The sequence below is a fragment of the Solenopsis invicta genome, chromosome 3, assembly GCF_016802725.1.
Source record: "Solenopsis invicta isolate M01_SB chromosome 3, UNIL_Sinv_3.0, whole genome shotgun sequence".
Lineage (NCBI taxonomy): Eukaryota > Metazoa > Arthropoda > Insecta > Hymenoptera > Formicidae > Solenopsis > Solenopsis invicta.
The window spans coordinates 13,526,997-13,536,922 of record NC_052666.1 but is presented as its reverse complement, the minus strand read 5'-3'; positions in this window follow the sequence as shown (position 1 = coordinate 13,536,922).

Genomic DNA, 9,926 nt, shown 5'->3' with positions numbered 1-9,926 from the left:
ATTCTGATAAAGATCCACACTTGTTTGAATCATTTTAACGTAAAACATATGAGATATGGAATAGATAGCGATTCGTTTGCAATTCTCGCTGGGAACATCAATAGTTATGTTTCTGATGCAGATCTATGCTTGTATGACGCTTATTAACGTAAAACAAGTGAGATATCGCATATTTAACGATTCATTTGCAATTCACGCTTGGAAATTCAATAGTTACGTTTCTGATGCAGATCAACGCTTGTTTGAAGCATTTTAACGTAACACACGTGAGATTTCGCATAGATAGAGATTCAATGCAATTCGCGCTGGGAACTTCAATAGTTACGTTTCTCATGCAGATCTATGCTTGTTCGACGCTTATTAACGTAAAACACGAGAGATATCACATAGATAACGATTCATTTGCAATTCACGCTGGGTAATTCAATAGTTACGTTTCTCATTCAGATCAACGCTTGTTAGAAGCATTTTAACGTAAAACACGTGTGATATCGCATAGATAACGATTCATTTGCAATTCGCGCAGGCAACTTCAATAGTTTCGTTTATGTTGCAGATCAACGCTTGTTTGACGCTTTTTAACGTAAAACACGTGAGATATCGCATAGATAACGATTCATTTGCAATTCCCAATGTAAACGTAAATATTTTCGTTTCTGAAGAAGATCCACGCTTGTTTGCAGCATTTTAAGGTAAAACACGTGAGATATCGCATAGATAGCGATTCGTTTGCAATTCGCGCTGGGAACATCAATAGTTATGTTTCTGATGCAGATCTATGCTTGTTCGACGCTTATTAACGTAAAACAAGTGAGATATCGCATAGATAACGATTCATTTGCAATTCGGGCTGGGAAATTCAATAGTTACGTTTCTGACGCAGATCAATGCTTGTTTGAAACATTTTAAGGTAAAACACGTGAGATATCACATAGATAGCGATTTGTTTGCAATTCGCGCTGGGAACATCAATAGTTATGTTTCTGATGCAGATCTATGCTTGTTCGACGCTTATTAACGTAAAACAAGTGAGATATCGCATAGATAAGGATTCATTTGCAATTCGCGCTGGGAAATTCAATAGTTACGTTTCTGATGCAAATCAACGCTTGTTTGAAGCATTTTAACGTAAAACACGTGAAATTTCGCATAGATAGCGATTCAATGCAATTCGCGGTGGGAACTTCAATAGTTATGTTTCTGATGCAGATCTGTGCTTGTTCGACGCTTATTAACGTAAAACACGTGAGATATTACCTAGATAATGATTCATTTGCAATTCGCGCTGGGTAATTCAATAGTTACGTTTCTCATGCAGATCAACGCTTGTTTGAAGCATTTTAACGTAAAACACGTGAGATATCGCATAGATAGCGATTCGTTTGCAATTCACGGTGGGAACATCAATAGTTATGTTTCTAATGCAGATAAACGCTTATTAACGTAAAACACGTGAGATATCGCATAGATAACGATTCATTTGCAATTCGCGCAGGGGGAACTTCAATAGTTTCGTTTCTGATGCAGATCAACGCTTGTTTGAAGCATTTTAACGTAAAACACGTTAGATTTCGCATATATAGCGATTCGTTTGCAATTCGCGCTGAGAACTTCAATAGTTATGTTTCTGATGCAGATCTATGCTTGTTCGACGCTTATTAACGTAAAACACTTGAGATATCACAGAGAAAACGATTCATTTGCAATTCGCGCAGGGAACTTCAATAGTTTCGTTTCTGTTGCAGATCAACGCTTGTTTGACGCTTTTTAACGTAAAACACGTGAGATATCGCATAGATAACGATTCATTTGCAATTCGCGCACGGAATTTCAATAGTTACGTTCCTGATGCAGATCAACGCTTGTTTGACGTGTTTTAACGTAAAAAAAGTGAGATATCACATAGATAACGATTCATTTGCAAATCGCGCAGGGAACACAATAGTTTCGTTTCTGATGCAGATCCACGCTTGTTTGACACATTTTAAGGTGAAACAAGTAAGATATCGCATAGATAACGATTCATTTGCAATTCGTGCTGGGAACTTCTATAGTTATGTTTCTGATGAAGATCAACGCTTGTTCGACGTGTTTTAACGTAAAACACGTGAGATATCGCATAGATAACAATTCATTTGCAATTTGCGCAGGGAACTTCAATAGTTTCGTTTCTGATGCAGATCCACGCTTGTTTGAAGCATTTTAACGTAAAACACGTGAGATATCACATAGATAACGATTCATTTGCAAATCGCGCAGGGAACACAATAGTTTCGTTTCTGATGCAGATCCACGCTTGTTTGACGCATTTTAAGGTGAAACAGGTAAGATATCGCATAGATAACGATTCACTTGCAATTCGTGCTGGGAACTTCAATAGTTATGTTTCTGATGCAGATCAACGCTTGTTCGACGTGCTTTAACGTAAAACACATGAGAAATCGCATAGGTAATGATTCATTTGCAATTCGCTCAGGGAACTTCAATAGTTTTATTTCTGATGCAGATCAACGCTTGTATGACGCTTTTTAACGTAAAACACGTGAGATATCGCATAGAGAACGATTCATTTGCAATTCTCGCTGTAAACGTCAATAGTTTCGTTTCTGATGAAGATCCACGCTTGTTTGAATCATTTTAGCGTAAAAAACGTGAGCTATCGGATAGATAACGATTCATTTGCAATTCGTCCTGGGAACTTCAATAGTTATGTTTCTGATGCAGATCAACGCTTGTTCGACGCTTTTTAACGTAAAACACGTGAGATATCGCATAGATAACGATTCATTTGCAATTCGCGCAGGCAACTTCAATAGTTTCGTTTATGTTGCAGATCAACGCTTGTTTGACGCTTTTTAACGTAAAACACGTGAGATATCGCATAGATAACGATTCATTTGCAATTCCCAATGTAAACGTAAATATTTTCGTTTCTGAAGAAGATCCACGCTTGTTTGCAGCATTTTAAGGTAAAACACGTGAGATATCGCATAGATAGCGATTCGTTTGCAATTCGCGCTGGGAACATCAATAGTTATGTTTCTGATGCAGATCTATGCTTGTTCGACGCTTATTAACGTAAAACAAGTGAGATATCGCATAGATAACGATTCATTTGCAATTCGGGCTGGGAAATTCAATAGTTACGTTTCTGACGCAGATCAATGCTTGTTTGAAACATTTTAAGGTAAAACACGTGAGATATTACATAGATAGCGATTTGTTTGCAATTCGCGCTGGGAACATCAATAGTTATGTTTCTGATGCAGATCTATGCTTGTTCGACGCTTATTAACGTAAAACAAGTGAGATATCGCATAGATAACGATTCATTTGCAATTCGCGCTGGGCAATTCAATAGTTACGTTTCTGATGCAGATCAACGCTTGTTTGAAGCATTTTAACGTAAAACACGTGAAATTTCGCATAGATAGCGATTCAATGCAATTCGCGGTGGGAACTTCAATAGTTATGTTTCTGATGCAGATCTGTGCTTGTTCGACGCTTATTAACGTAAAACACGTGAGATATCACATAGATAACGATTCATTTGCAATTCGCGCTGGGTAATTCAATAGTTACGTTTCTCATGCAGATCAACGCTTGTTTGAAGCATTTTAACGTAAAACACGTGAGATATCGCATAGATAACGATTCGTTTGCAATTCACGGTGGGAACATCAATAGTTATGTTTCTAATGCAGATAAACGCTTATTAACGTAAAACACGTGAGATATCGCATAGATAACGATTCATTTGCAATACGCGCAGGCAACTTCAATAAATTCGTTTCTGATGCAGATCAACGCTTGTTTGAAGCATTTTAACGTAAAACACGTTAGATTTCGCATAGATAGCGATTCGTTTGCAATTCGCGCTGGGAACTTCAATAGTTATGTTTCTGATGCATATCTATGCTTGTTCGACGCTTATTAACGTAAAACACGTGAGATATCACAGAGATAACGATTCATTTGCATTTCGCGCTGGGAAATCTAATAGTTACGTTTCTCATGCAGATCAACGCTTGTTTGAAGCATTTTAACGTAAAACAAGTGAGATATCGCATAGATAACGATTCATTTGCAATTCTCGCTGTAAACGTCAATATCTTCGTTTCTGATGAAGATCCACGCTTGTTCGAAGCATTTTAAGGTAAAACACGTGAGATATCGCATAGATGGCGTTTCGTTTGCAATTCGCGCTGGGAAAATCAATAGTTACGTTTCTCATGCAGATCTATGCTTGTTCGACGCTTATTAACATAGAACAAGTGAGATATTGCAAAGATAACGATTCATTTGCAATTCGCGCTGGGAAATTCAATAGTTACGTTTCTGATGCAGATCAACGCTTGTTTGAAGCATTTTAACGTAAAACAAGTGAGATTTCGCATAGATAGCGATTCGTTTGCAATTCGCGCTGGGAACTTCAGTAGTTATGTTTCTGATGCAGATCTATGCTTGTTCGAAGCTTATTAACGTATAACAAGTGAGATATCGCATAGATAACGATTCATTTGCAATTCGCGCTGGGAAATTCAATAGTTACGTTTCTGATGCAGATCAACGCTTGTTAAAAGCATTTTAACGTAAAACACGTGAGATATATCATAGATAGCGATTCGTTTGCAATTCGCGCTGGGAACTTCAATAGTTTTGTTTCTGATGCAGATCTATTCTTGTTCGACGCTTATTAACGTAAAACAAGTGAGATATCGCATAGATAACGATTCATATGCAATTCTCGATGTAAACGTCAATATTTTCGTTTCTGATGAAGATCCACACCTGTTTGAAGCATTTTAACGTAAAACAAGTGAGATATCGCATAGATAGCGATTCGTTTGCAATTCGCGCTGGGAACATCAATAGTTACGTTTCTGATGCAGATCTATGCTTGTTCGACGCTTATTAACGTAAAACACGTGAGATATCGCATAGATAACGATTCATTTGCAATTCGCGTTGGGAAATTCAATACTTACGTTTCTCATGCAGATCAACTCTTGTTTGAAGCATTTTAACGTAAAACACGTGTGATATCGCATAGATATCGATTCATTTGCAATTCTCGATGTAAACGTCAATATTTTCGTTTCTGATGAAGATCCACGCTTGTTTGAAGCATTTTAAGGTAAAACACGTGAGATATCGCATAGATAGCGATTCGTTTGCAATTCGCGCTGGGAACATCAAAAGTTATGTTTCTGATGCAGATCTATGCTTGTTCGACGCTTATTAACGTAAAACAAGTGAGATATCGCATAGATAACGATTCATTTGCAATTCTCGATGTAAACGTCAATATTTTCGTTTCTGATGAAGATCCACACTTGTTTGAAGCATTTTAACGTAAAACACGTTAGATTTCGCATAGATAGCGATTCGTTTGAAATTCGCGCTGGGAACTTCAATAGTTATGTTTCTGATGCAGATCTATGCTGTTCGACGCTTATTAACGTAAAACAAGTGAGATATCGCACAGTTAACGATTCATTTGCAATTCGCGCTGGGAAAATCAATAGTTACGTTTATCATGCAGATCAACGCTTGTTTGAAGCATTTTAACGTAAAACACGTGAGATATCGCATAGATAACGATTCATTTGCAATTCGCGCTCGGAATTTCAATAGTTACGTTCCTGATGCAGATCAACGCTTGTTTGACGTGTTTTAACGTAAAAAAAGTGAGATATCACATAGATAACGATTCATTTGCAAATCGCGCAGGGAACACAATAGTTTCGTTTCTGATGCAAATCCACGCTTGTTTAACACATTTTATGGTGAAACAGGTAAGATATCGCATAGATAACGATTCATTTGCAATTCGTCCTGGGAACATCTATAGTTATGTTTCTGATGAAGATCAACCCTTGTTCGACGTGTTTTAACGTAAAACACGTGATATATCGCATAGATAACAATTCATTTGCAATTTGCGCAGGGAACTTCAATAGTTTCGTTTCTGATGCAGATCCACGCTTGTTTGAAGCATTTTAACGTAAAACACGTGAGATATCACATAGATAACGATTCATTTGCAAATCGCGCAGGGAACACAATAGTTTCGTTTCTGATGCAGATCCACGCTTGTTTCACGCATTTTAAGGTGAAACAGGTAAGATATCGCATAAATAACGATTCACTTGCAATTCGTGCTGGGAACGTCTCTAGTTATGTTTCTGATGCAGATCAACGCTTGTTCGACGTGCTTTAACGTAAAACACATGAGAAATCGCATAGGTAATGATTCATTTGCAATTCGCTCAGGGAACTTCAATAGTTTTGTTTCTGATGCAGATCAACGCTTGTATGACGCTTTTTAACGTAAAACACGTGAGATATCGCATAGAGAACGATTCATTTGCAATTCTCGCTGTAAACGTCAATAGTTTCGTTTCTGATGAAGATCCACGCTTGTTTGAATCATTTTAGCGTAAAAAACGTGAGCTATCGGATAGATAACGATTCATTTGCAATTCGTCCTGGGAACTTCAATAGTTATGTTTCTGATGCAGATCAACGCTTGTTCGACGCTTTTTAACGTAAAACACGTGAGATATCGCATAGATAACGATTCATTTGCAATTCGCGCAGGCAACTTCAATAGTTTCGTTTATGTTGCAGATCAACGCTTGTTTGACGCTTTTTAACGTAAAACACGTGAGATATCGCATAGATAACGATTCATTTGCAATTCCCAATGTAAACGTAAATATTTTCGTTTCTGAAGAAGATCCACGCTTGTTTGCAGCATTTTAAGGTAAAACACGTGAGATATCGCATAGATAGCGATTCGTTTGCAATTCGCGCTGGGAACATCAATAGTTATGTTTCTGATGCAGATCTATGCTTGTTCGACGCTTATTAACGTAAAACAAGTGAGATATCGCATAGATAACGATTCATTTGCAATTCGGGCTGGGAAATTCAATAGTTACGTTTCTGACGCAGATCAATGCTTGTTTGAAACATTTTAAGGTAAAACACGTGAGATATCACATAGATAGCGATTTGTTTGCAATTCGCGCTGGGAACATCAATAGTTATGTTTCTGATGCAGATCTATGCTTGTTCGACGCTTATTAACGTAAAACAAGTGAGATATCGCATAGATAAGGATTCATTTGCAATTCGCGCTGGGAAATTCAATAGTTACGTTTCTGATGCAAATCAACGCTTGTTTGAAGCATTTTAACGTAAAACACGTGAAATTTCGCATAGATAGCGATTCAATGCAATTCGCGGTGGGAACTTCAATAGTTATGTTTCTGATGCAGATCTGTGCTTGTTCGACGCTTATTAACGTAAAACACGTGAGATATTACCTAGATAATGATTCATTTGCAATTCGCGCTGGGTAATTCAATAGTTACGTTTCTCATGCAGATCAACGCTTGTTTGAAGCATTTTAACGTAAAACACGTGAGATATCGCATAGATAGCGATTCGTTTGCAATTCACGGTGGGAACATCAATAGTTATGTTTCTAATGCAGATAAACGCTTATTAACGTAAAACACGTGAGATATCGCATAGATAACGATTCATTTGCAATTCGCGCAGGGGGAACTTCAATAGTTTCGTTTCTGATGCAGATCAACGCTTGTTTGAAGCATTTTAACGTAAAACACGTTAGATTTCGCATATATAGCGATTCGTTTGCAATTCGCGCTGAGAACTTCAATAGTTATGTTTCTGATGCAGATCTATGCTTGTTCGACGCTTATTAACGTAAAACACTTGAGATATCACAGAGAAAACGATTAATTTGCATTTCGCGCTTTGAAATCTAATAGTTACGTTTCTCATGCAGATCAACGCTTGTTTGAAGAATTTTAACGTAAAACAAGTGAGATATCGCATAGATAACGATTCATTTGCAATTCTCGCTGTAAATGTCAATATTTTCGATTCTGATAAAGATCCACACTTGTTTGAATCATTTTAACGTAAAACATATGAGATATGGAATAGATAGCGATTCGTTTGCAATTCTCGCTGGGAACATCAATAGTTATGTTTCTGATGCAGATCTATGCTTGTTTGACGCTTATTAACGTAAAACAAGTGAGATATCGCATAGATAACGATTCATTTGCAATTCGCGCTGGGAAATTCAATAGTTACGTTTCTGATGCAGATCAACGCTTGTTTGAAGCATTTTAACGTAACACACGTGAGATTTCGCATAGATAGAGATTCAATGCAATTCGCGCTGGGAACTTCAATAGTTACGTTTCTCATGCAGATCTATGCTTGTTCGACGCTTATTAACGTAAAACACGAGAGATATCACATAGATAACGATTCATTTGCAATTCACGCTGGGTAATTCAATAGTTACGTTTCTCATTCAGATCAACGCTTGTTAGAAGCATTTTAACGTAAAACACGTGTGATATCGCATAGATAACGATTCATTTGCAATTCGCGCAGGCAACTTCAATAGTTTCGTTTATGTTGCAGATCAACGCTTGTTTGACGCTTTTTAACGTAAAACACGTGAGATATCGCATAGATAACGATTCATTTGCAATTCCCAATGTAAACGTAAATATTTTCGTTTCTGAAGAAGATCCACGCTTGTTTGCAGCATTTTAAGGTAAAACACGTGAGATATCGCATAGATAGCGATTCGTTTGCAATTCGCGCTGGGAACATCAATAGTTATGTTTCTGATGCAGATCTATGCTTGTTCGACGCTTATTAACGTAAAACAAGTGAGATATCGCATAGATAACGATTCATTTGCAATTCGGGCTGGGAAATTCAATAGTTACGTTTCTGACGCAGATCAATGCTTGTTTGAAACATTTTAAGGTAAAACACGTGAGATATCACATAGATAGCGATTTGTTTGCAATTCGCGCTGGGAACATCAATAGTTATGTTTCTGATGCAGATCTATGCTTGTTCGACGCTTATTAACGTAAAACAAGTGAGATATCGCATAGATAAGGATTCATTTGCAATTCGCGCTGGGAAATTCAATAGTTACGTTTCTGATGCAAATCAACGCTTGTTTGAAGCATTTTAACGTAAAACACGTGAAATTTCGCATAGATAGCGATTCAATGCAATTCGCGGTGGGAACTTCAATAGTTATGTTTCTGATGCAGATCTGTGCTTGTTCGACGCTTATTAACGTAAAACACGTGAGATATTACCTAGATAATGATTCATTTGCAATTCGCGCTGGGTAATTCAATAGTTACGTTTCTCATGCAGATCAACGCTTGTTTGAAGCATTTTAACGTAAAACACGTGAGATATCGCATAGATAGCGATTCGTTTGCAATTCACGGTGGGAACATCAATAGTTATGTTTCTAATGCAGATAAACGCTTATTAACGTAAAACACGTGAGATATCGCATAGATAACGATTCATTTGCAATTCGCGCAGGGGGAACTTCAATAGTTTCGTTTCTGATGCAGATCAACGCTTGTTTGAAGCATTTTAACGTAAAACACGTTAGATTTCGCATATATAGCGATTCGTTTGCAATTCGCGCTGAGAACTTCAATAGTTATGTTTCTGATGCAGATCTATGCTTGTTCGACGCTTATTAACGTAAAACACTTGAGATATCACAGAGAAAACGATTCATTTGCAATTCGCGCAGGCAACTTCAATAGTTTCGTTTATGTTGCAGATCAACGCTTGTTTGACGCTTTTTAACGTAAAACACGTGAGATATCGCATAGATAACGATTCATTTGCAATTCGCGCTCGGAATTTCAATAGTTACGTTCCTGATGCAGATCAACGATTGTTTGACGTGTTTTAACGTAAAAAAAGTGAGATATCACATAGATAACGATTCATTTGCAAATCGCGCAGGGAACACAATAGTTTCGTTTCTGATGCAAATCCACGCTTGTTTAACACATTTTAAGGTGAAACAGGTAAGATAT